Here is a 23399-nt window from a genome sequence, read left to right on the forward strand (position 1 = left end):
AGAGCTGCCCTGCCTGTGACTGTGCTTTGTGGAGCTATCCTGCAGTTGCTGCTTCTGCCAGAATAAGATGGCAAAGACTGGACTTTGTGTGCCTTCCATCTTGAGAAGAAATCTCCAAGGGCTTGATCTAGAGCTTGCCTCCTGTTGTTTGAAGTCTCAGGGACAGCAAAGACTTCTCTCTGCCAGCACCTGGAGTCTCTGGAGAGACTTCTACTCTGCCCTGTGGTGCCCATCCAGTTCCTGGGACCCTTAAAGGAGAAGCTGGCAGCCTAAAGACAAGAAAATCCATGCACAGAGCACCGTGCAGGGAAAAGATTTACGCAAATCCGACCGAAGAATCGACGCACGAAGCAGGAGAAACGACGTGCAGCATCGCTGACGGAGGCTGGGAGATCACAACCTCCGCTACGGGATGTTCAGATCATCGTGCGGCTGGATTTTCCACTCGCGTACCGCCGTGCAGAGTTATATTTGATGCACACCCGCCTGTGCGGGGTTATTTTTGACGCGCACCAGGTACATTTTCACTCTAGCAGCGCTAGTGTGTATTTAAAACTACTTAAAGACTCTTTTTGATTTTTAATTGATAACTTGACTTGTGTATGGTGGATTTTTGTCGTTTGGGTCTTGTTTTATTTAGATAAATATTTCCTATTTTTCTAAACCTGTGTTGTGTCATTTTGTAGTGTTTTCATTAAGTCACTGTGTGTGTTGGTACAAATACTTTACACCTAGCACTCTGAAGTTAAGCCTACTGCTCTGCCAAGCTACCAAGGGGGTAAGCAGAGGTTAGCTGAGGGTGATTCTCTTTTACCCTGACTAGAGTGAGGGTCCTTGCTTGAACAGGGGGGATAACCTGACTGTCAACCAAAGACCCCATTTCTAATAGCATGTATCAGGGTTATTTAATGGTAGTGTTGTTTGTGTCCTTGCCACATAAATACATATATGTTTTGTATGTGATGACAGACCTTGGCCAGAGTGGAATGTGAGTGTGAGTTGTATTTGTAGATGTGATGTTTGTGTGTTGTTGGTGATGTGTGAAACAATGTTGTGTAGGCTTCACTGTCCTGTGCCTGAGATGTGTGGCTGTGTGTTTTTGTGTAGTGTTGCAGTGCAGTGTGGGTGGGTGGGCTGCACAAAGGGGACATATTGTGACTTTGGATGTGTCCGTCTTAATGTATGTTTCGGACTGTGTACAGGATGTAACATGTATGTGGTATGCACCCCATTGATGTGGGCGATGGGACTATGATCTGTTTTTAAGGTCAATGGTACAGGTAGGTTGTGTACATACAGTCGGTAGCACCCATGGCAGCATTGATTTTTGTGGTTCTTCGATGAGCAGCAGCAGCAGCAGGATGTACGTGATGGGCTCCATGGCGGCATCAGACGTGTAAGGCTGCCTGCAGGTGAGTGTCTCCCTTAATACTGTTAGTTTCTGCCTTCCGAGATGTGGTAATAGGCCCGCCATGGTATTTATACTTTTTGATGCACAACTGCGCCAGCGCAGTTGTGCGTTAACATTTTTTACCGCCGGCTAACGCCATTCCAAAGCATCATGCGGGCACCTTATTTAAGGAATGACGTTAGCCGGCGCTGCGGACTGATCTGAGTAAAAAAAAAATACGCACACCAGGCAGCGCCGTCGTAGGGGACAATGGGGGTTGTGCGTAAAAAAATGGTCTGAGGCAAAAATCAGGCCTCAAACCGGACTTGCGGCACTGTTTTTGATGCACAACCCCCATTGACATGACTCCTGTCTTAGCAAAGACAGGAGTCATGTCCCCTTGCCCAATGACCATGCCCAGGGGACTTCTGTCCCCTGGACATGGTCATTGGGCATAGTGGCATGTAGGGGGGCCCAAATTAGGCCCCCCTATGCCACCTAAAAAAAACTTAAAAAAATACTTACCTGAACTTACCTTTACTTACCTGGGATGGGTCCCCCCAGGGCAGGGGAGGGCACCTCTGGACTCCTTCCGAGCCCACAGATCCCTTAACGCCTGCCCTGACCCAGGCGTTAAAAAACGGCGCACATCAGGCTGTGTGCCGTTTTTTAAGGCCCACCCCCTCCTCCGCGTCAAAATGACACTGGGTATAAATAAGGCGCACAGGCCTTAAAGTCATTTTTTGGACGGGAACGCCTACCTTGCATATGATTAACGCAAGGCGGATCGCTGCATCCAAAAAATGACACACACAGCAGGATTTTGACATCTGCGGGGTCAGGCGTCAAAGTTTAAATATGGGGCAAGGATTTCGCTGAATGTGCATCAAAATTGTTGACACACATTTGATGCAGACAGAGTATAAATATGCCCCACTGTCTCCGACGGCCTGTTTGTGTTGACTCGTGACCGTGGTGGTCTGTGCGGCCTGGCAGTGCTGGTGGGACCGTGGTGGTCTTTGCTCCATAGGCCCGTTTGACTGGCAATACAGCAGTCCGACCGCCATCCCAAAGGTGCTGGAACCACTGCCGCTGCCATGGCGGTCCAGGGACCGCCAAACTCATAATGAGGACCATAGTTACGCGAGATAACTCTAATTACAATAGGTGAATTTCTATGGTTTGGTACAGTTAAAAAGTGAGCCTGACTATAATGTGCCTTTAACCTTTGGTTTTAAAAGTGAATTTTTATGTTTTTTTAATGTATAGTAATTTTAAATTGTCATTACTATAAGTTAACCCACCTACTGCCGTGCATGGCCTGTGGCCAGGCCCTTTGGCCAACCCCCTATAACCACCAAACTTTGCTCCACGCATGGCATTTGGCCGTGTATGATGGGGATGGTGAGAGAGAGAGAGAGAGAGAGAGAGAGATCGATTTAGGCTTTGATGAATTATATACTTAGAATGAGATATTTCCAGACAAATTGAAAAGAAACATGTTTTTGTCAATTAAAAAGAGTGGGGTCACCTTTCAGTATGTAACTTAAATGTTTATAGTTGAAAAGAAACTAAAGGAGGAAATTACCACAGACTCAGCTAGACAGGAACCCTTAACCTTTAGTGTGCATGTTTGAGACTTTAACCACTAGGCCAGAGGTGACTCCTTACTATGCAGTGTCCAGACTTAGCTATGGCATTCAACCAACAGATTTTGAGTGGGAAAAGACTTCAATGTTCCATCACTAAGAATGTTCAACAGTGAAAACACCAGAAAATAAATAGAAACACCACCAAGCAATACCAGGATTTGAAGCTTTAGCCTACTGAGTGACAGCACAAGACCTTGACCATGAAGCCAGAAGTGACTCTGTTCTGGTCTGCCTCCAAACGCAGCTATATCATTCGTACCAAACATATTGCTTGCCTGACTCTTTGAAGTCATTGAATGGAGAGGTCATTGAAATGACAATGCCTCTCTCTAGTCCATTATGGGATGGATGAGAGAGAGAAAGAGAGAGAGAGAGGAGAGAGAGAGAGAGATAGACAGTGAGAGATGAAGAGAGATGGAGAGAAATTGAGAGAAAGAGATTGACAGAGAGAACTTGAGAGGGAGAGAGAGTGGGAAGGAGAGGGAGAGCAGTTTTTAGTCTTTGAGGAAGGATATACCTAGAATGAGATTTTGTAGGACAAATTAAAAAGAGAAGTGTGTTTCTCATTTAAAATGAATGAGATCACATTTCAATATGAAGCTTAAAGTTTTGAAGTTTAAAATAAATTAAAGAAGGAAAATTACCACAGACACACCTGGAGTAGTACCGCAAACTTTCAATGTGTGGGTCTGTGACCGTCACATTAGGCCATAGGTGACTTCTTACTGCTATGCTTCCAGACATACCTATGAAAGTGAACTCACGCATGTGATTGGAAAGAAACATGAATGTTCCATCACTAGGAAGGTTTAACAGTCAAAACACTAGCAAATACACAACTCACTGCCAAGCAATACCAAGATTTGAACCTTCAGCCTACTGAGGTATATCACAAGACCTTGACCATTAGGCCAGAAATGACTCTATTCTGCTTTGCATCCAAACTTAACTATAACATTTGTGCCAAACATCTTGTTAGTCTGACTCTTTGAAGTCAATGTATGGAGAGACAATTGCAATGACAATCTCTCTCTCTCATCCATCCCTTTATGTTATTGGAGAGAGAAAGAGAGTGACAGGACCATGGGGGGGGGAGCCTCAAGGCCTTGCATTGCTCCCACAAGCAGGGAGCTGCTTTAAATAGCAGCTCCCTGCTTATGGGAGCAATGTTTTCATCTGTTCTCTGCACGCATATTGATGTGCAGGGAAACAGATAGAACTTATCTTTCTGCAAGTTAGTGCTGTTTGACAGCACCCACTTGCAGTGTTTGCTCTGACTTGGCAGGAGCTGTCAAAGCTCCAGCCAAGTCAGAGAAAACAGCTCTGTCCCAGGCGTGGTCATCCTGGGATATAGCAGGAGCTGGCCCTGGGTAGTGGCGGTCCCCAGAGCCATCACTTGCTCCACGAGGGGGGCAGCACCAACGTTAAGTATCCCAGGGGAGGTGGTGGTTCCATGGTTGCAGGGGGGGGGTCGCAAAACCCACACACACTGTATTTGATCTGAGCCACAGGGAGATTGTGGTCCCCAGGGCTGTGAGGGGGTTGTGTGACCCTCCACACTGTATTTTATAAGAGCCTCAGTGAGGTAGCGGTCCCCGGAGCTGTCCGAGCGGCAGCAGGGGGGCCAGGCAGCCCCCCGAATTACATTTGATTAAAGCCACAGAGCTGCAATGGGAGGCAGGCAGACCCCCTGCATTTAATTAGACATAAGCCCTGGGGAGGTGGTGGTCCCCGGGGCAGCGGGCAGTGCTGAGCGCCCCCCTGCATGCAAAATTTAAATGACCGAGGGGTGTCACTGAAACAAGCGTGGGAGCCGAAGCTAGGTTTTGTTTTTAATTTTCTGCAGATCCATGGATCTGCTGTGTCTCCTGCTGAAAATTTAAAAATACATGCTTTTTTGCTCTGGGGAGGGGGTCACTCTGGGACTCCAGCACCAGAGCTAAGAGGTGCTGGAGTCCCAGGTGTCCCTACCTTAGACCGTTTTCTTTTTTTTTTTAGTCTGAAGCCGAGTCCCAACATGGCTGCCAACACTTCCTGGTTGAGCACGAGATCTGGATGTTTGCCGGATCCTTCTTGTCCCTATATATACACATTTGGATTTTCTTTATTTTCTCAAAAACTACTGAACAAATTTACACCAAATAACAAAAAGGTAGCTTTCTGGACAAAGAGCTACCTTTTTGCCAAATTTCGTGTAATTCCGTCCAGTGGTCCATGCGCTATTCCTGTTCAAAATCCCCATGGAAAAATACATGGGTTAAAAGAATTTTGGGATCCCCCTTTTTCTTGGCTCCCGCTTCATGGATCACCCCAAAACTTTCCAGACACAGGCTGACGTGCATGCCATATTTTCTTGGACAATTTTGTAAAGATTCATCAAACGGCGCCAAAGTTATTAGCAAAACAAAAACTCTTTCTCTAAAGAAACTAGGTCATGACTATAACTACCTAGTGACAACTGCCAATAGGTGTTATATATATATATATATATATATATATATATATATATATATATATATATATATCAAACCAAGGCCCTTTCAGGGTTAGAGTGCCAGTGGCATGGGCGGTGCAGGGGCCCCCAGGGGCCCCAAGACACCCGTTACCACCAGCCTCTTCCTGGCGGTGACAACCGCCAGAAACAGGCTGGCGGTAAGGGGGTCAGAATCCCCATGGCAGCGCTGCTTGCAGCGCTGCCATGGCGGATTCGCCCAGCCGGGGCAAAAACGGCGGGAAACCGCCGGCCCCGGTTTTCTGACTGCGGCTTTACCGCCGCGGTCAGAATGGTCTATGAAGCACCGCCAGCCTGTTGGCGGTGCTTCCGTCATCCGCGACCCTGGCGGTTATAGACCGCCAGGGTCAGAATGACCCCCAAAGTCTTTTGCCATTTATACAGCAAAATCTTTAAGCATAGGATTGACACAGTGTCATCCTCGCCGAGCTGTAAAATGACAAAAGCCATTTACCACTCCAGGCACAGTATTACAGCTTTGGACTGGTCAAATACCATCCAAGCCAACCTGGAATGAGTAAAGCAACCCCTGACACGTGTTTTGCTCTCATTAAAGCTCTTCAGAGGGGTATAGCTTTGTCCAGACACAAGGGAGCACCCAGTATAAGTCAAACCAAGGCCCTTTCAGGGTTAGAGTGACACATAAATTATGCAAAAAACAAAGGAGAACTCTGGGAAGTTCCCAATTTTAGGTGGAGAGCTGCTCTAATAATGAGCACCCTGCAACACCAGCGACACTCTAGATTTGCTCACCTCAAATGTCTGCTTATCTAGCAAAGTTTTTAAGCATAGGATCAGCACAGTGCTATCCTCGCCGAGCTAGATAGTGACAAAGTCTTTTGCCATTTATACAGCAAAATGTTTAAGCATAGGATTGACACAGTGTCATCCTCGCCGAGCTGTAAAATGACAAAAGCCATTTACATATATATATATGTTAATCACCAATGTCCACTGTAAATGCTGGTGGGTGGATCCATTACGTGCAAGTAGCTACACGTTCTAACAACTTGGCACAATGTGATGACCCGTATTCACTGTGAATGTGACATCTACTAAAGAACAAACAAAATTACAGGCGTCATCTTTTGAAATAATATGGAGTACAACACATGGAATGATGGCGGTACCTTGATGGCAATGTTTAAGGTGAACTGAGAGTCCGTCATCTGTCTTTCCACTAATGCACGTAGTACTCTATTTAAAGATTGCTCAGGTGACTGTTTTTCTTCTATTTTGCGCAATCACTTTGAGAAAGGCAAATGTGGCTGAAACGCTTCTGTGGCGCAGTAAATTGGACTTAAAGCACCCATGAGTGCTCCATCCCTTTTTTTGTTTGAAAAAAATATATATATGTTTGTGTATTTATAGATATACTTATATATCTATGTATATGTAAATATATATATATATGTATATATATATATATATATATATATATATATCCACCGTAGTCCTCCAGCAGTCAGGGCCGGGGGGGCAAAGGACGAGCCACACCACCAGAGTTAATTGTAAAACTTCCTTTTACTTGTGGCAAAGAAACTAGGAAAACAACACATTTTCTTGATCACGTGATTTGTAGTACAAATACAAACCAATTTAAGGGACTACAATCAAAAGACTTTAGGACTTCAAGTCCTCAACTCAACACTACTGCTCATTGAGCGTATCATGCATTGTACAAGTCGATTGTCATAAAATAATGTAAGCAAAAAATACAAACAAAATAACTTCTCAAAAACAAAAAGGAAGAGCTTTTAAACTATCATTGCGCATTCTCTGAAGAGCGAGTATCAAATCATAGATAATGAGACGTAGTGAAATATATGATCCAAACGTAAACACACAACAATTAATAAACCGTTTATGCTATATTAGCCTCAATACCAAGACAAGTCACAACAAATGCTAACTCTAATTGAGATATAGTAGCATACTTTCCGATCGTGCAAAGGTTCTGTACCATATGATTATCATTCCGAAATCAAAAGATGAACTACTTATCTGAAATGTCTTGTCTTGACACATAACATTCTAATTCTGTCTATCTGCTCCTAATGCATAATCCTGGATTGCGTTTGCTAATCTGAAAAAAGAAAAAATATATTGCATAAAGACACTTATTGGACTCCTAAAGAAATAAACTCTGATCGTAAAATTCAAATATGCATAAAGCACTATAATACGAATCACCAACCTTGCTTACATGTTAAGGATGTGGGAAAGATATATCAGTACTTAACAAAAAATATACATTCATATCAAGTATTACTGTAACTGGGATGCTAATTCCTCATCAGTATTCATGATTCTGGGGGCTAAACACCCAGCGTCCAAAATCAGTCGGGATTCTAACTTTCTTAATGGAGATAACCTGTTACCACTCCTTGGGTTCTTAGGTACAGAGTCTAAAGCAATGCATTTAGCCTGCTTTCAATTTCCTGTGTGTACATCATTAAAGTGTTTGGCCGTACCATACAATCCATCATTGTTTGTTATGGCCCGCCACTACGTAATCAGTAGTACACGTAATAAATTTTGTGATATTCCCTTTTCTCCTGATACCCTCCAGAAAAAAAACTGGACACATTATTACTAAATTTACAGGCCTTAAAACGTCCACAGATCTTCAAGCTCTTGGGTTTAGATAACCACATACTATGTTGGGGCTCTACAAACTGTGAACTAACATATCTCTTAGAAAGTTGTTCCTTCTATATGTAACTAAAGTATTATTGCCTAATTTCTGCTTCAGTACTGGACTAAGATGTCGCACCTGTTTTGCAAAATTTTCTGAAGTTTATAAACCCCCTGAGAAAATGTGGTAATGAAACTGATGAAAATTGACTCCCCATCCAATTCCTTGGGTGCCTTGTCCCTGCTGACTAGGTTGGCCTGATCACTTGCCATTTTAAGATCTAGAGTATCCTCTCAACTTCAACCTTCTCATCGTTGCATTACGCATTTGTTGTATAACCCTATTCGGAACCGCAACCACACTGTGCCTGAAGAAATTTGCCATCTGGGACACTCCACTGAAAATTGGGAGCATGGCAACTGCGGGCATGAAGTATAGAGTTGCCTGCTGTTTCCTAACTGAACAGCTTAGTTTGTAAACTTTGACCTTTGACTGTCACTCTAACATCTAAAAAATCTACAGTATCCTCACTATGTATTGCTTATACAAAACTTTGTTAAAGAGAAAAATGTACCCAGTCAAACAGATTTCAATCATATCCAGTAACGTGTGTATGGGCTAAATGGCTAATTCCTTGCACTTGCAGAAAATATCTGTAGGATGCGAGGCCATCCTCATGTGGGATACTGGTATACAAACTCTAGACATCAAAACATGCCATATAAAAGGACTCCTTCCAATATTTACCCTGAATCTTAGTCAGCAAATCTTTTGTGTCTCTCACATGAGATGTGAGACTGCTTACAAAGGGGAAGAGGAAATGGTCTACATATGTGATTGTATTCTCAAAGAGACTTTTTAGAGGAAATAATGGGCCTCCCTGGGGGTTTGGTGGCATTTCTGTGAATCTAAGGTAGTAAGTACAACTTGGGCTGCTTCAGCGTCCTGTGTGTGTCATATATATATTACCTAGTGGTGGTCACTACTAGGTAGTTATAGTTAGGATCTAGTTTCAATAGAAAAAGTATTTTTTGTTTTGCTAATAACTTTGTTGCAGTTTAATGAATCTTCATGACATTTTCCTAAAAGAACCGGTGCTCGCTTCAGCTGTTGTCTGGAAAGTTTCGAGGCAATTCATCAAGCGGGGGCCAAAACACATTTTCCCCATTCATTTTTCAATAGGGATTTTGAACAGCAATAGAGTCCAAACTACTGGACGAAATTACACCAAATTTTGCTGAAAGGTAGCTCTTTGTCCGGAAAAAGCCGTTTTTGTTATTTGGTGTAAATCCATTCAGTAATTTTTGAGAAATGTAAGGAAATCCAAAAGTGTATATTTAGGGACACAAATGATTTGCAACCCCTCCCAATCTCGTGCTGAGATCCGATAGGCTGCCAGCACTTCAACAAGGAAAGTTTGACAGCCATGTTGAGACTCTGCTGAAGCAGAGTCCCAGAAAAAATGAATAAAAAATATCAAAGGAGCCAGGGAATGAACACCCTGACCCCTTAGCTCTACTGCTGGGCTCCCAAAGGGACCATCAGGGCTAAAAAGCATATTTTGTATTCTTACCACTGGGGTCACCAATCCGCGGTAAAGAAAAACAATTGCAGGCTTTTCACCAGAGACTACCACCCCCCATAGCATTACAGGAATTGCATTCAGGGGGTGCATAGTCCCCCCCCCCACAGCACTGGGGACCACCACCTCCCTGGGGCAGTTAACCAATAAGGTATGCCCCCCACACCACAGCCCCGGGGATCACCACCTCCCTGGGGCTATATTACAAGTAATTGTAGGGGTTCTCAGACCTTCACACTGAGCATTGAGGGTTTGAATCCAGGCGTGTCCCTGGTCGTTTCCCTCTTGTTTTTTTAACTCACATGTTTAAGGCTCATACTGAAAGGTGATCTGACTCTTTTTAATTGACAAATGCATTTTTCTTTTCAATTTGTGCAGAAATATCTCCTTGTAAATATATTATCCATCAAAGCCTAAAAACTCTCTATCTCTCTTCCTCTCGCTCTCTTTCTCTCTCTCTTTCAATCTCAAGTTCTCACTCACACACCCAATCAGACCCTTACGCAGCCATGAATTTCTATGGTTTTGTACGTTTAAAATGGGAACCTAACTATAACGTCCCTGTAACCTTTGTTTTTTTTTAAGTAAAAAAATAAATAAAAAATACATATATATATATATATATATACACACACTAATTCTCCTTCACATGAAGATGCACACTTCAGTGTTAAAGCAAATGCATATATATAATATATGCATTTGCATTTGAAAAAGAAGGTACCGGAGAAGGAAGTGAACAAGAGTCGAAAGAGTTAGTGCAAGCTTATTATGAGAGGCGTATGCAGATCCACTGTAAGTACAACGGAGTTGAAAAGCCAGAAAGGAAAGTATTAGTAGATTCATATCGGAGTGTGGAGCTTAGGGCCTGATTTAGATATTGCGGATAGTTTACTCCATCACAACCGTGACAGATATCCCATCTGCCGAAATCTAAATCCCATTATTTCCTATGGGATTTAGGCCCATATTTATACTTTTTTGCCACAGCATTTGTGTCGTTTTATTACGCAAAATCGGCGCAAACTTACAAAATACCATTGTATTTTGTAAGTTTGTGCCGATTTTGCATATAAAAATGACTCAAATACGGCGTTAATAAAGTATAAATATGGGCCTTAGATTTTGGCAGACAGGATATCCATCACCGTTGTGACAGAGTAACCCAACCGCCAAGATCTAAATCAGACCCTTAGTTCTCATATAAATCAGAATGTAATTTGCTGGCAGGCTAAGAGTATTTATAAGGTATTAACACATGCTTAATACTGTAGTGACTGTTTTGAGGGATGCACTAAAAGGTCAAAGAGAAGTTGATGATTGAGCAGACAAAGTTGATGCAGACAAACCATAGAAATCAGATAATGAATTCCGATTCAGATTTTGTGCAGTGTGAAACTTCTCGTATGAATGGGATGCAAGGAATGCAAGGAGTGGGAACAAGGAATGAGATGGTGCAAATGCAGGCTTGGGTCGAGGTAGAGTGTTTGTGAACAGTTGTGAAATGAAGTGAATGCCAATTTGCTGAAGACAAGCACTGCCTGTCATACCTACAGGAAAACTGAGCACTGGAAGCACAAATTTAGACAGAATCCAGATTGAATTCAAATTGATTTTGTTCACCTGATGCAACAAAATGCAATCAAATGGAAAAGCTGTGTGTTACCCCAGCCCAACAGACTCCTATGCAGAATGTGCAAAATCTATAGCTCAAGAGTTGCAGCAAAACATGAGAAACAATATGCCATACAACCCAGGGTAGCAACAGAATGCATTGATTCTGAGCAATGATTTTCCCTAGTTTTCACAGATGCGACAAATTCGCGATGATGGTGCCTGAGGTTGGGGCACAGGTTTCATGATTGAGCCATTGTACAAGTTACAACAGAGAGATCCATACATAGATGGTTAGGTGAATGGCTGGGTATAATTTCTAATTAATACTGGTGCTATCCACTCTACTGTTCGTTCTATGGAGGTTTCCAAACTGCCTCTCTCTGCAAAGAAAGTCCAAGTTGTAGGAATCAGCACTAAACAGATTACTAATAAGTTTACACCAGATGTCTCAGTTAAAATAGGGTCAGTGGATAACAGTCACCAATTCACATTGTGTGATTCAAGTTGTGATAATATTCTTGGCAGAGGCTTGCTTTTGCAAGATGACTTCTGAGATTGTATTGCCCACTGGCAATTGAAACCCAAGAGGAAGTATGTAAAATAAAATCACAAGAATCAATAGTTCAGTTGTTTCTAGTTCTTATGAAAGATGACCTCCCTCTTGATTTAAGATACAGAATGAAAGACGAAGTAAGGAATTTGACAGGGATGGAGAAAGGACTGATAAAAAGTGCAAAGACAGTCAGGATACAATGAAACCAATGATAGTGTACCCCCAGAAATCTACAACACATACTTTCATGAGAAACAGAGGAGGGAATAAAGAGTACTGGAGGTCCTTGCAACTTTCCTTTCATAGGCCTTAAAAACTGAGTGCTAAGTGGAAGATACTGCAGGACCTTAGGAAAATCAATCAAATTGTTGTCCCATGTTTTCCAGTGGTACCAAATCCCACTGTTTTGTATCACATTCCTGTGGATTAAAAATAGTACACAGTCATTGATTTGTGCCAAGCGTCCTTTTCCACTGCTCTACATGATGATAGACGATATAATTTTACATTTCAGATACAAAACAAAGTTCTTCTTTGGTGTTGAATCCCACAAGGGTTTACAGAAAATCCCTCAAGCTTTAGTCAGATTCTAAAGAAATATTTTGAGACTTTGCAGCTACCCTGTAACTGAGTGCTAGTACAGTATACTAATCAGCTATTGGTGGCATCAAATGCAAAAGTAGATTGCAAATGCAGTCCTAAACCACCTTACAGTTAATGGTCACAAGGCCAATGGACTCACCTACACAGATGCAGATGTAGAAGGGAAGAAATTATCCAATGAACATGTTCCTGCAATCCTGAAGATGAATCTTCCAGATACCCACAGGGGAGTGAGGATGTTTTGGTGAATTAGTGGCTACTTATGTCATTAGATTGTCAACTTTTCCCTGATTGTGAAGCCGTTAGTAAGGATTACTTGCAGTGGTATCAAGGAGCATATACCATTTGATGGTGAATGCATGAAGACCTTCCGGAAACTCAGAGAGAGCATTTGAAGGCCTCTTCTATCAGAATTGCTGATTATGAGAAAGAGTTATTTTTGTTCTGTATGAAAAGGGGGATGTGTGCTGTCCATGTTGGTCCAGAAGCATAGTGAGGTATTGTGGCCTGTCGCTTACCTCTCTGTTACATTAATTCTCCTAGCCGGATCCCATTCTGGCTGTCTGAAATTAGATGCAGCTGTTTGCTTTGCAATAGTATGGAATGAAGGATTTGTCATAGGCCATACACTCATTATGATTGTTCCTCATTCATTTAAAATGTTACTGGCTTGTACTCCAACTCAGCACTTGAGAAAGCCACCTCACAAAGTACGAGCAAACAATACTAGGAACTCAAAACATTTCTATTAAAAGGTGTAGTACCTTAAATCCTGCAACGCTGCTGCTGACTCCAAACAATGATGAAGATGATGATGAAGCCCATGGCCATGATTATGTAAATAGAACAGAATTATGCACCAAACCAAGATCAGATATTGTAGTGTAGCCATTTTTAATGTAGCTTTCTGCGCGTTTGTTTAAAGTATTAGGCCTCTGTGCACTTTGCCCTAGATGCATTTTATTTAGCCTCGCACTGTTATTTTACAATAATCAGTTTCACGGTCTTGTTTTATTTTCTTCTATCATACTGTTTAGCTTACTTCAGCACTGAAGTTCTCAAACAATACATTCTTGCTCGCTCTGTGCTTCAGTCAAGGATACAGTCTGGTACATTGCCGATAGACGTGGTAGAAGTTTAGTCTTTAAGGTTCGTAGAAAGTACACATTCTTAAGTAGGGACGTTTCTTAGAACACTGGCGTGTTAGTTATAAAAACACTTCCTAGTCCTGGTACACGTAAGAGGGAGATTCTGACCAGGAACCCACAACTAGATGCTGACTGCCCTGTTGCAGATGCTGATCCCGATCACAGGCCTTTGCTCAGGTATGAGGGTCGATGTCCTCCCGGGGGAACCTGAAAGGCAGGCTTAGAGCTTAACATGCTGTGCTCAAAATATAGCTTAGAGAGAGAGAACATAATCTAGTTGCACTATGATAGCATTATTCTTATGTTTCACTCTCCTCGCTACTATTTCAATCCTACTGTGTTGTATGGTTCTGGTTATTGCGGCTCACGCCTTGTTATCTAAAATGACCGCACCAACCGCATCGGAGGAGGCATCGCCATCGCACACAAAAACTCCATCCGCATCTCAACCGACATCGACAACTCACTCCCCGACGCCGAACATCTCCACTTCACGATCCACAGCGACCCCAAGACCACCCTCAGAGGCACCCTCATATACAGACCACCAGGACCCCGCACCAAGTTCAGCGAAGACATCGCAGATTTCGTCAACCCTCACGCACTCTCGTCCACCGACTACATCCTCCTAGGAGACCTCAACTTTCACCTGGAGAACCTCACCGACAACAACACCACCGCCTTACTGGACAACCTCGCCAACCTGGGACTGAATCAGCTAGTCAACACCCCCACCCACTACGCCGGACACACGCTCGACCCCATCTTCTCCTCCAGAAAACACATCACCTTCAGCCACACCACCGAACTCACCTGGTTGGACCACAGCTGCGTCCACTTCATCTTCAAGAAGACCACTGTGCACCACCACACCCAGCAACCACCAAGAAGACACTGGGATCGTATCACCACGGATCAGCTCGCATCAACCCTCTCCCAGAACCGACCCACCAGCACCACCGACCCAAACGAAGCCGCCAACAACCTCACCAACTGGATCTCCGACTGCGCCAACCTCCTGGCCCCCCTGAAAACTCAAGCCAGCACCAACAACCACAAGAAAAACTCCTGGTTCACCCCCGACCTCAAGGACTCCAAGAAAGAATGCCACGCTCGCGAGAAGACGTGGCACCTCAACCAGACCGAAGAGAACATGTCAGCTCTCAAGGACGCCACCCGCCAACACCACCAACACCTCCGCGCTGCACGAAAAACAGCCTACCGGAACAGACTTGACAACAACGCCCACAACAGCAAGGAACTATTTGGCATCGTCAAAGAGCTCTCCAACCCGGACGCAGAAAACAACTCCATCCCTCCATCACAGGACCTCTGCGACTCCCTCGCGACCTTCTTCCACCACAAGATCACCGACATATACATCAGCTTCCCGCCCACCGACGCGAACCCCCCCCGGAACCCGCTACCGACATCACCACCATCCTCACCTGGAGCCCAACCACCACCGAGGAGACCACCCACGTCATGAACTCGATCCACTCCGGATCCCCATCGGACCCCTGCCCGCACCACATCTACAACAAAGCCGACGACATCATCGCACCGCACCTCCGAGATGTCATCAATGCCTCCCTCACCACCGCCACCTTCCCGGAGAGCTGGAAACACGCAGAGCTCAACGCCCTCTTAAAGAAACCCACAGCAGACCCCACCAAACTCAAAAACTTCCGGCCCATCTCTCTCCTGCCGTTCCCCACCAAAGTGATTGAGAAAATTGTCAACACTCAACTCACCAACGCCCTGGAAACCAACGACTCCCTCGACCCCACACAGTTCGGTTTCAGGACCAACCACAGCACCGAAACTGCCCTCATCGCAGCCACGGACGACATCAGAGCCCTGACCGACAAGGGTGAGACCGTGGCCCTCATACTCCTGGACCTCTCCGCAGCCTTCGACACGGTCTGCCACCGCACCCTGATACGACGCCTCAGCAACGCCGGCATCAGAGGCAAGGCCCTCGAATGGATCATCTCCTTCCTCTCCGGAAGGACTCAGAGAGTCCGCCTGCCCCCCTTCAGATCCACAGCCACGGAGATCATCTGCGGCGTACCTCAAGGATCCTCCCTCAGCCCCACTCTCTTCAACATCTACATGACCCCCCTGGCGAACATCGCACGCAAACACGGACTCGACCTAATATCATACGCCGACGACACCCAGCTCATCTTATCCCTCACAAACAACCCCACCTCAGCCAGGACCAGATTACATGAAGGAATGAAGTAAGTGGCGAACTGGATGACAGACAGCCGCCTGAAACTGAACACCGACAAGACGGAGGTCCTCATCCTCGGCCCCACTCCCACCGCATGGGACGACTCCTGGTGGCCCCCCGCCCTAGGCAGCACTCCCCAACCCACCGACCACACGCGCAACCTCGGCTTCATCCTGGACTCATCCCTCACCATGACCAGACAGGTGAACTCGGTGACCTCGGCATGCTTCAACACCCTACGCATGCTCCGCAAGATCTTCCGCTGGATCCCCACCGACACCAGGAAGACCGTCACCCACGCCCTCGTCACCAGTCGCTTGGACTACGGGAACACCCTGTACGCGGGCATCACCACCAAGCTACTGAGGAAACTCCAACGGATCCAGAACGCTGCCGCAAGACTCATCCTGGACATCCCTCACCACCACCACATCTCAGGACACCTGAAAAAACTCCATTGGCTCCCCGTCAACAAGAGGATCACCTTCCGACTCCTCACCCACGCACACAAAGCCCTTCACAACCTCGGACCCAAACTCATCAACAACCGCGTCTCCTTCTACACTCCTCCGCGCACTCTACGATCCGCCGGACAGGCCCTGGCAGCCGTACCCCGCATCCGCAAAGCCACCGCCGGAGGAAGATCCTTCTCTTTCCTGGCAGCGAAGACCTGGAACTCTCTGCCCAGCCACCTTCGCGCCATACCTGAACACCTCTCCTTCAGAAGACAGCTCAAGACCTGGCTCTTCGAGCACTGACCCCCCCCCCCCCAGCTCCTTGAGACCCTTTATGGGTGAGTAGCGCGCTTTATAAATGCGAATGATTGATTGATTGATTGAAAATGCAGTCGTTTTATTAAACCAATATTTAAAACTCAAACTGCCTTTGTCATTTATATATGAGACCACACTGTGTATGAGAGAACTGGTTGGGACCTGAGTGACCACGACTTCCCTGGGAGGCACTAAGATGTCATGCGCACGGCTGCCCAATTGTCTCTTCCCTTTGGGAGAGATAAGGCACTGCTAGTTAGCCGGAGCTCAACCCGGATTTGAGGTGACAACGGTCCTTCGCTGTGGGTCAGACTTTGTCCCCCACACTGTGAACGATCATGCCGCCCACAAATCCAGTAGTCTCATTAGGATAATGAGAGCCTGCGTGACATGGCGCCGCCAATGATTGGTCTGGCTCTAATTTTCGGGTCCACCAGTCTCTCTCGGTCTCATACACTATATTGATCCCTCAGTTCCTTTAACGGAGACGTCCCAGGCACTGAGGACTTCCACCACTGCGGTAAAGGTAACCCTAATTATAAAGAATGGTTGTTCAAGCTTGAACCTTAAAAGGAAAGACCCCGTCTTGGTGTGCCTTCTCTGAACTCTCGCGGTTTTACTAATGGCGAATCCCCAGGTAATACAAATAGCTCTTAATATGAGACAACCTCTCACAGCACATTTGCTTGCACATGATCTTACGATCCAGGGTGGTCCAGTCACGTTTGTGGTGGCCGCCCACGCAGCCTATAAAACAGAATTTTTTTACTCCTAGGTCACATTTCCAGCAGTTGATGGGAATACAAATACATTTCACACATATACAGTTGCAAACGCGCCTGGCCAGTACAGGGCGTACGCATACCTAGAGATACCTTTATCTTATCAAGAACATAATAATTGGCTTGATGGCGCCCTACCTCATACAATATTACCAGTAAGATTAGGTCCACTGAGTAATGATGGTCCGAACTGGCCTTTATTGGCCACATATACACCACAACCGCAGTATCCCATAAAACATGAAGCAAGGGAACCAGTGAGAGAAATACTTACACAACTGGAATACCAGGGGGTAATTGAACCCTGTGTCTCACTGATGAATAATCCCTTATTCCCTGTAGCTAAACCGGACCATTCATATAGAATAGTCTTAGACTACAGACATTTGAACGGACATACACATACATACGCTATACAAAATTCACATAGCGCTGCACTGATGAATAACATTGTGCGGAAAAAATATAAAACAAATTTAGACATCTCGAATGGATTCTTCTGCCAGAATATAGCACCTGAAAGCAGGGATTTAACAAGCTTTAGCGCGTTAGGCTCCCAGAAAATATTCTGTCATTTGCCTCAGGGGTATAAGAATAGCCCGGGACTGTTTGCGGCTCGTGTGACTACAATTTTACACGAGTTGGACCCTGAAGCATTGTCATATGTAGATGATATATATCTCACGGATGACGAGTTGCTACAACATTTGAGACGGGTAGCCGGCATTGTTGTAGGGTTTGCCAAGATTGGCTACAAATTTAACTTAAAAAAATCTAAAATTGCCTTCCTCAGCGTCATATTCCTGGGATATGAGCTGTCAAAAGAAGGTAAGAGCCTAGCGCCACAATTTTTAGAAAAGTGTGCACAATTGCAACCACCTAATACGATTAAGAAACTCCAGTCATTGTTGGGCTTTCTAAATTTTGGCAGAACATACATTCCTGATTATGCTACACGCATAAAACCTTAATATGAATTAATCCGGCCTGATTTTTCTGGCAAATTCTGGACAATTGAACATACACATACTCTTCGGGCGTTACAAGCAGATCTCCTAGCCGCAAAACATTTACATACACAGGACAATAAGACGCATTTGGTCATCAGGGTGATAGCTGGGGCCATTGGGTTTACGTATGTCACATTTAATGAAGGTGAGACAGTCCCGATTGGATACAAGTCCCACTTGTATTCGGCTGCTGAACAACGATTTGCACCCACAGAGAAAATTCTCACTGCTGTACAGATGGCTGTTATCAAAGAACGACCTCTTGCCCAGGGTAAACGCATTATTGTTGTTTGCCCTATTCCGGCCCTGGAGGCTGTTACAAAAGCTAGCGTTCCCAACGCAAAAGCACTGCACCCGCGATGGATACAATGGGCTACGTCTTTAACAGCCACTGATGTAGATCACATTTTTGACCCAAAAGTACAAACTCAAGAATTTCTGCAGTATGAAGTTGAATACCCTGTTCCCTCTGACACATTGCCTATTGATCAATATCAAGTAGTCATGTACACCGATGGCTCTGCGCAACCGGCGGTAGGAACAAAACACCAATATTCTGCTGCATGTGCGGTAGTGAGCGGCCATATGGAGGGGGAGAAATTCTGCCCCCAACATACTTATTCACAAACCTTAGGGGATTGTACGGCACAATTGGCTGAGCTGAAAGCTCTATTGATGGCATTAGAACATACAGATCCGACACAGTTCGCACTGATTGTTTGTGATTCGTATTATTGTGTCTAGTCTTTTAATGAATACCTACGTTACTGGCGCTTGAATGGGTTCAGAGATTCAAAAGGCAATACCATAAAACACAGTCTACTGTGGGGGAAGGTAGCAGACCTGAAGGAGACGCTACCTAAAGTCCATGTTATACATACTCTTGCACACCAGCGCGTTGGAATACACGTTGCTGGGAATACTTTGGCTGATGAAGCGGCAAAGTCTGCAGTGTCAGTTGCCACTATGGCTGCAGTGACTCGTTCGAGTTCCAAACCAGACTCAGAGATTCTGGCTGCCATAAAAGCTACGGTTGATGGCACGCCCTATCCTAAAGGATTTCCTAATAAATATCATTACTTCATGGGAAGTATGCTCAACGCTGAGGTTAAAATACCTAGCGTAGGCATACGCGAGATCCCCAATAAAGTTGTAAGACCACAATTGATTAATGCAGCGCATGAGGGAGTGGCATCTGCACATGCTGGCGTGGCTGCCACAATTTCACTATTACAGGCCCGTTACTGGTGGCCTGGTCTCTATAAAGAAACTAAGCAGTATGTCCTTTGTTGTGACATCTGTAAGCAGAATAAAGTTTCAACAGCTAAGCGGCCGCCGCAGACACCCCTCTTAATATTCAACATACCATTACAATGTGTGTACTTGGATCATTGCGGTCCACTCACACCGGATAGTGCATACAAATATTTAATAGTAGCTGTTGATTCTTGCTCCAGATTTGGGTGGGTGTGGCCACAGCGCTCGGCTGATGCTCGAACTGTTATTAAAGATTTGCGTGTCTTTGTCGGTACATATGCAGTTGTGGCATTCCATTCGGACCAGGGCCCTGCTTTTGCCTCAAGGGCATTCAGGGACATCATGGCTTCGTTGGGGGTCCAGCTCCAGTACTCGTCTCCATTTCATCCCGAGGGAATTTCTGTTGTGGAGCGATTAAACCGCGATTTAAAGCAATCCTTAACAGCCAGAGTCTTAGGTACGGGTCATAGTTGGCTAACCCACTTGTATGGAGTTCAGAGAGCACTAAATAACCTGCCTAGAAGGTCCCTGGGGGGTCGTACTTCATATGAGTGCCTGTTCGGAATACAAATGTTTGTTCCGGATCTTGATGGTCCTGGTGTGGAGGCGGCGGAAACACCTTTTGACATAAATGATCGTGTCGCTGTTTTGCAGGAATTACAACAGTTCCGTGAAGATAACTCTTCTAAAAGTGCTGCCTCCACAGGAATTAAGGATGTGCCAGTGACACCTACTGAGCACCTGTCCCTGTGTTGGGGATACACAGAACGAGAACTGTTATTTTACCACCGTTGCCAGGTGCCAAAGAAAATCGCTTTGTTTCTATTGACAATGTCAAGTTACAACATGTGGCCGATTCTGCACAGCAGACCAAGAGGAACGTCCAGTAGTTCCTGAATCCCTCTCACTACTGGGGAAGATGTTCTGCTTCAAGTTATCTATACCAACACTGTGGCCTCTATGAGCTTGGGGAGAGTGGATGATGATCTCGCATTAGTTCCACTGACAACAAATAACTTAGAAACATTTGATCGAGTCATCATGACTACTGACGTGACGGATGGTGCTATCTACAGTGTACCACCGCGAGAAACACCAACTCCTCCATTGAATACGGCGACACCTTTTGCGCGAACTGCCTCTGGGTACTTTGCCAACAACAACGATGGTCTATCGGACTGGTTTGCCTCTTCAACTACTGACCTGTCAGGTCCACGTAAGCTGATGTCTTGGCTTAAAGATACGTATTTTGTTTTTCCTTGGAACTATCTGTGGCTCTTATTGACTATGTCAGCATTTTTTCTCTGGATAGGGTTTGTAATTCCCTTTTTTCTGTTAATACATGGTCATTTTCTTCCTGAGAGATCAGCGGTTGAACAGGTGGAGGAGGTATTGAAGCCACATTTTTCATCACATAAGGTTCGAAGAGACTTGTCCTTTGTGAACATTTCTGCAGTACCAATTCTGGATGGGATTGTGTGGGATAAAGTAATGTTTGATATATACGGTCCCACTGAGATAATTCAAATACCATATGTCCTAAAGTTATCTATGAATGATATAGTAATACCAGGCATTGTATCTGATGATTGGGATGTAAAGACAGTTGATTCCATGATGACTGAATTACAATATTATACTGTCTATGAAAATGAAGATGTTTGCCAGTTTAAAGACATGCGCTCGGCTGCCCAATTGTCTCTTCCCTTTGGGAGAGATAAGGCACTGCTAGTTAGCTGGAGTTCAACCCGGATTTGAGGTGACAAGGGTCCTTCGCCGTGGGTCAGACTTAGTCCCCCACACTGTGAACGATCTTGCCGCCCAAAAATCCAGTAGTCTCATTAGGATAATGAGAGCCTATGTGACAATATCAGAGATGTCCCTTTGAAATGGCTGAGCAGACTTAGTTTGCGGATGGTTCTTGTCTGAGAGACCACCAAGAATGCTGAAAGCAGTGTTTGTAGTCTGTTTCATTTCTAAAAGCATAATATCTGTCTAATGTAATTTCAGCACAAGTAGCACTGTTGATTGCCCTGTCATGAGCTTGTTGCATACCTATTAAATTGAGTGTGACAATACACAGGCAGGTAATACAGATTTGGAGTGTATTACTTTTGGGCAGCTATGTTCACAATGGGGCTTTCTGGGATCCTCTGGTGCTCCCATCCATTAGGAATGGTTCACACATTTTAGATCTGTTCCGAGAAATACAAAAAACTAGCAAAATGTCGGCGGTGAAGTACTTTGCTTATAAGTCTGGTCAGGACATAGCTACAATGGGCAACAATTACGCAGATCAGGTTGTTAAGTATAACACCCTTGGGAATGCAACTGAGAAATCAAATGAGAAGACACAAATACTGAAATGAGAAACATGTGAACCTGATGTAAAGACTAATGATGATGTAAATAATGTCAATTGTTTCTTGTTAAATCCAATACAGACAACATTGAGTGAACTCGGAGAATTGCTAGAGGAACTACCAGGGGATGAAAGGAAAAAATGGGAACTAATTGGTTATGAGAGAGATCGCAATGATCAATGGGTAACATCAGATCATCAATGTTTTGCAGAGTCTATGCTACAAACAATGGCTAGGTATCTGCACTGGAACCCAATGTAGGGAGGTATAGTATGGTTAGAACCTTTAGGAAATACTGGCACAATACAAAATTCAGAAGTGTAGCAGGACGTTCTTTGTCAAAGATGCATTACTTGCCAGAGAAATAACCAGGAGAAGGAAACATTTGTTGTGATGAGTCATATAGGCATATCAGAAGGGCCATTTACTTTACGTCATGCAGATTTCATACAAATGTACAAATGTCTGTTTAAAGTTGTCTGAGATACGTTCTTGTGGTTGTCTGCTTGTTTTCTATATGGGTTGAGTCCTATACAACCCGGAGAATTGACAGCATGACCTTGGCCAAATACCTGTTGAGGCAGTTAATACCATGGTTTAGCCTATCTACGTGTATTGAAACAGATTGTGGAACACATTTTTTAATACTTACTGCTCTCCTGACTGAACAAAATTCCACTGTAGTTACCTACCCCAAGCATCAGCAGTGGTTGAGAAGATGAATGGCACCATCAAATCAAAGCTTCCCAAGGTGTGTGTCTCCACGTATCTCAAGTGGTGTAATGCTCTTCCTCTTGTTCTCATGAACATGGGAAGTACTCCAAATAAAAAGACTAATCTCTCACCCCATGCCATCCTGATGGACCGAGCCTTGAGAATCCTGTACGTTTTCTCAGCAGCACTTGTATCGATAACTGATGATATTGTATTAGATTTTGAAAAGGCCTCATTGAGTTGGTCTTGTGGTTAGAACTGCTGTAAAGTGTGATGGAATACTACAGTGGATCCATGCAGCTCACACGAGAAGAGTGGAGAAGGTAAGAGAAGGAGCGGTTAAAACAACCATTGATTCACAGTGTCAAACTCAAGTTTGCTGCATGGAACCAGAGGGGAAAGAAGTCCATCCCGAAACTGGTGAAGATCAGAGTGAAGATCCTGGTGAAGGTTAAGATCCTGTTTCAGCTACCAGTTGTCAGTTCCAGTTTGAGAGCCCGACTGAAGAACAGTTACAAACACACGAGCATAAAGAAGAAAAAAATGATCCAGTTTGTGAAAAAGTC

Source organism: Pleurodeles waltl, chromosome 7, assembly GCF_031143425.1.
Source record: "Pleurodeles waltl isolate 20211129_DDA chromosome 7, aPleWal1.hap1.20221129, whole genome shotgun sequence".
NCBI classification, from domain to species: domain Eukaryota; kingdom Metazoa; phylum Chordata; class Amphibia; order Caudata; family Salamandridae; genus Pleurodeles; species Pleurodeles waltl.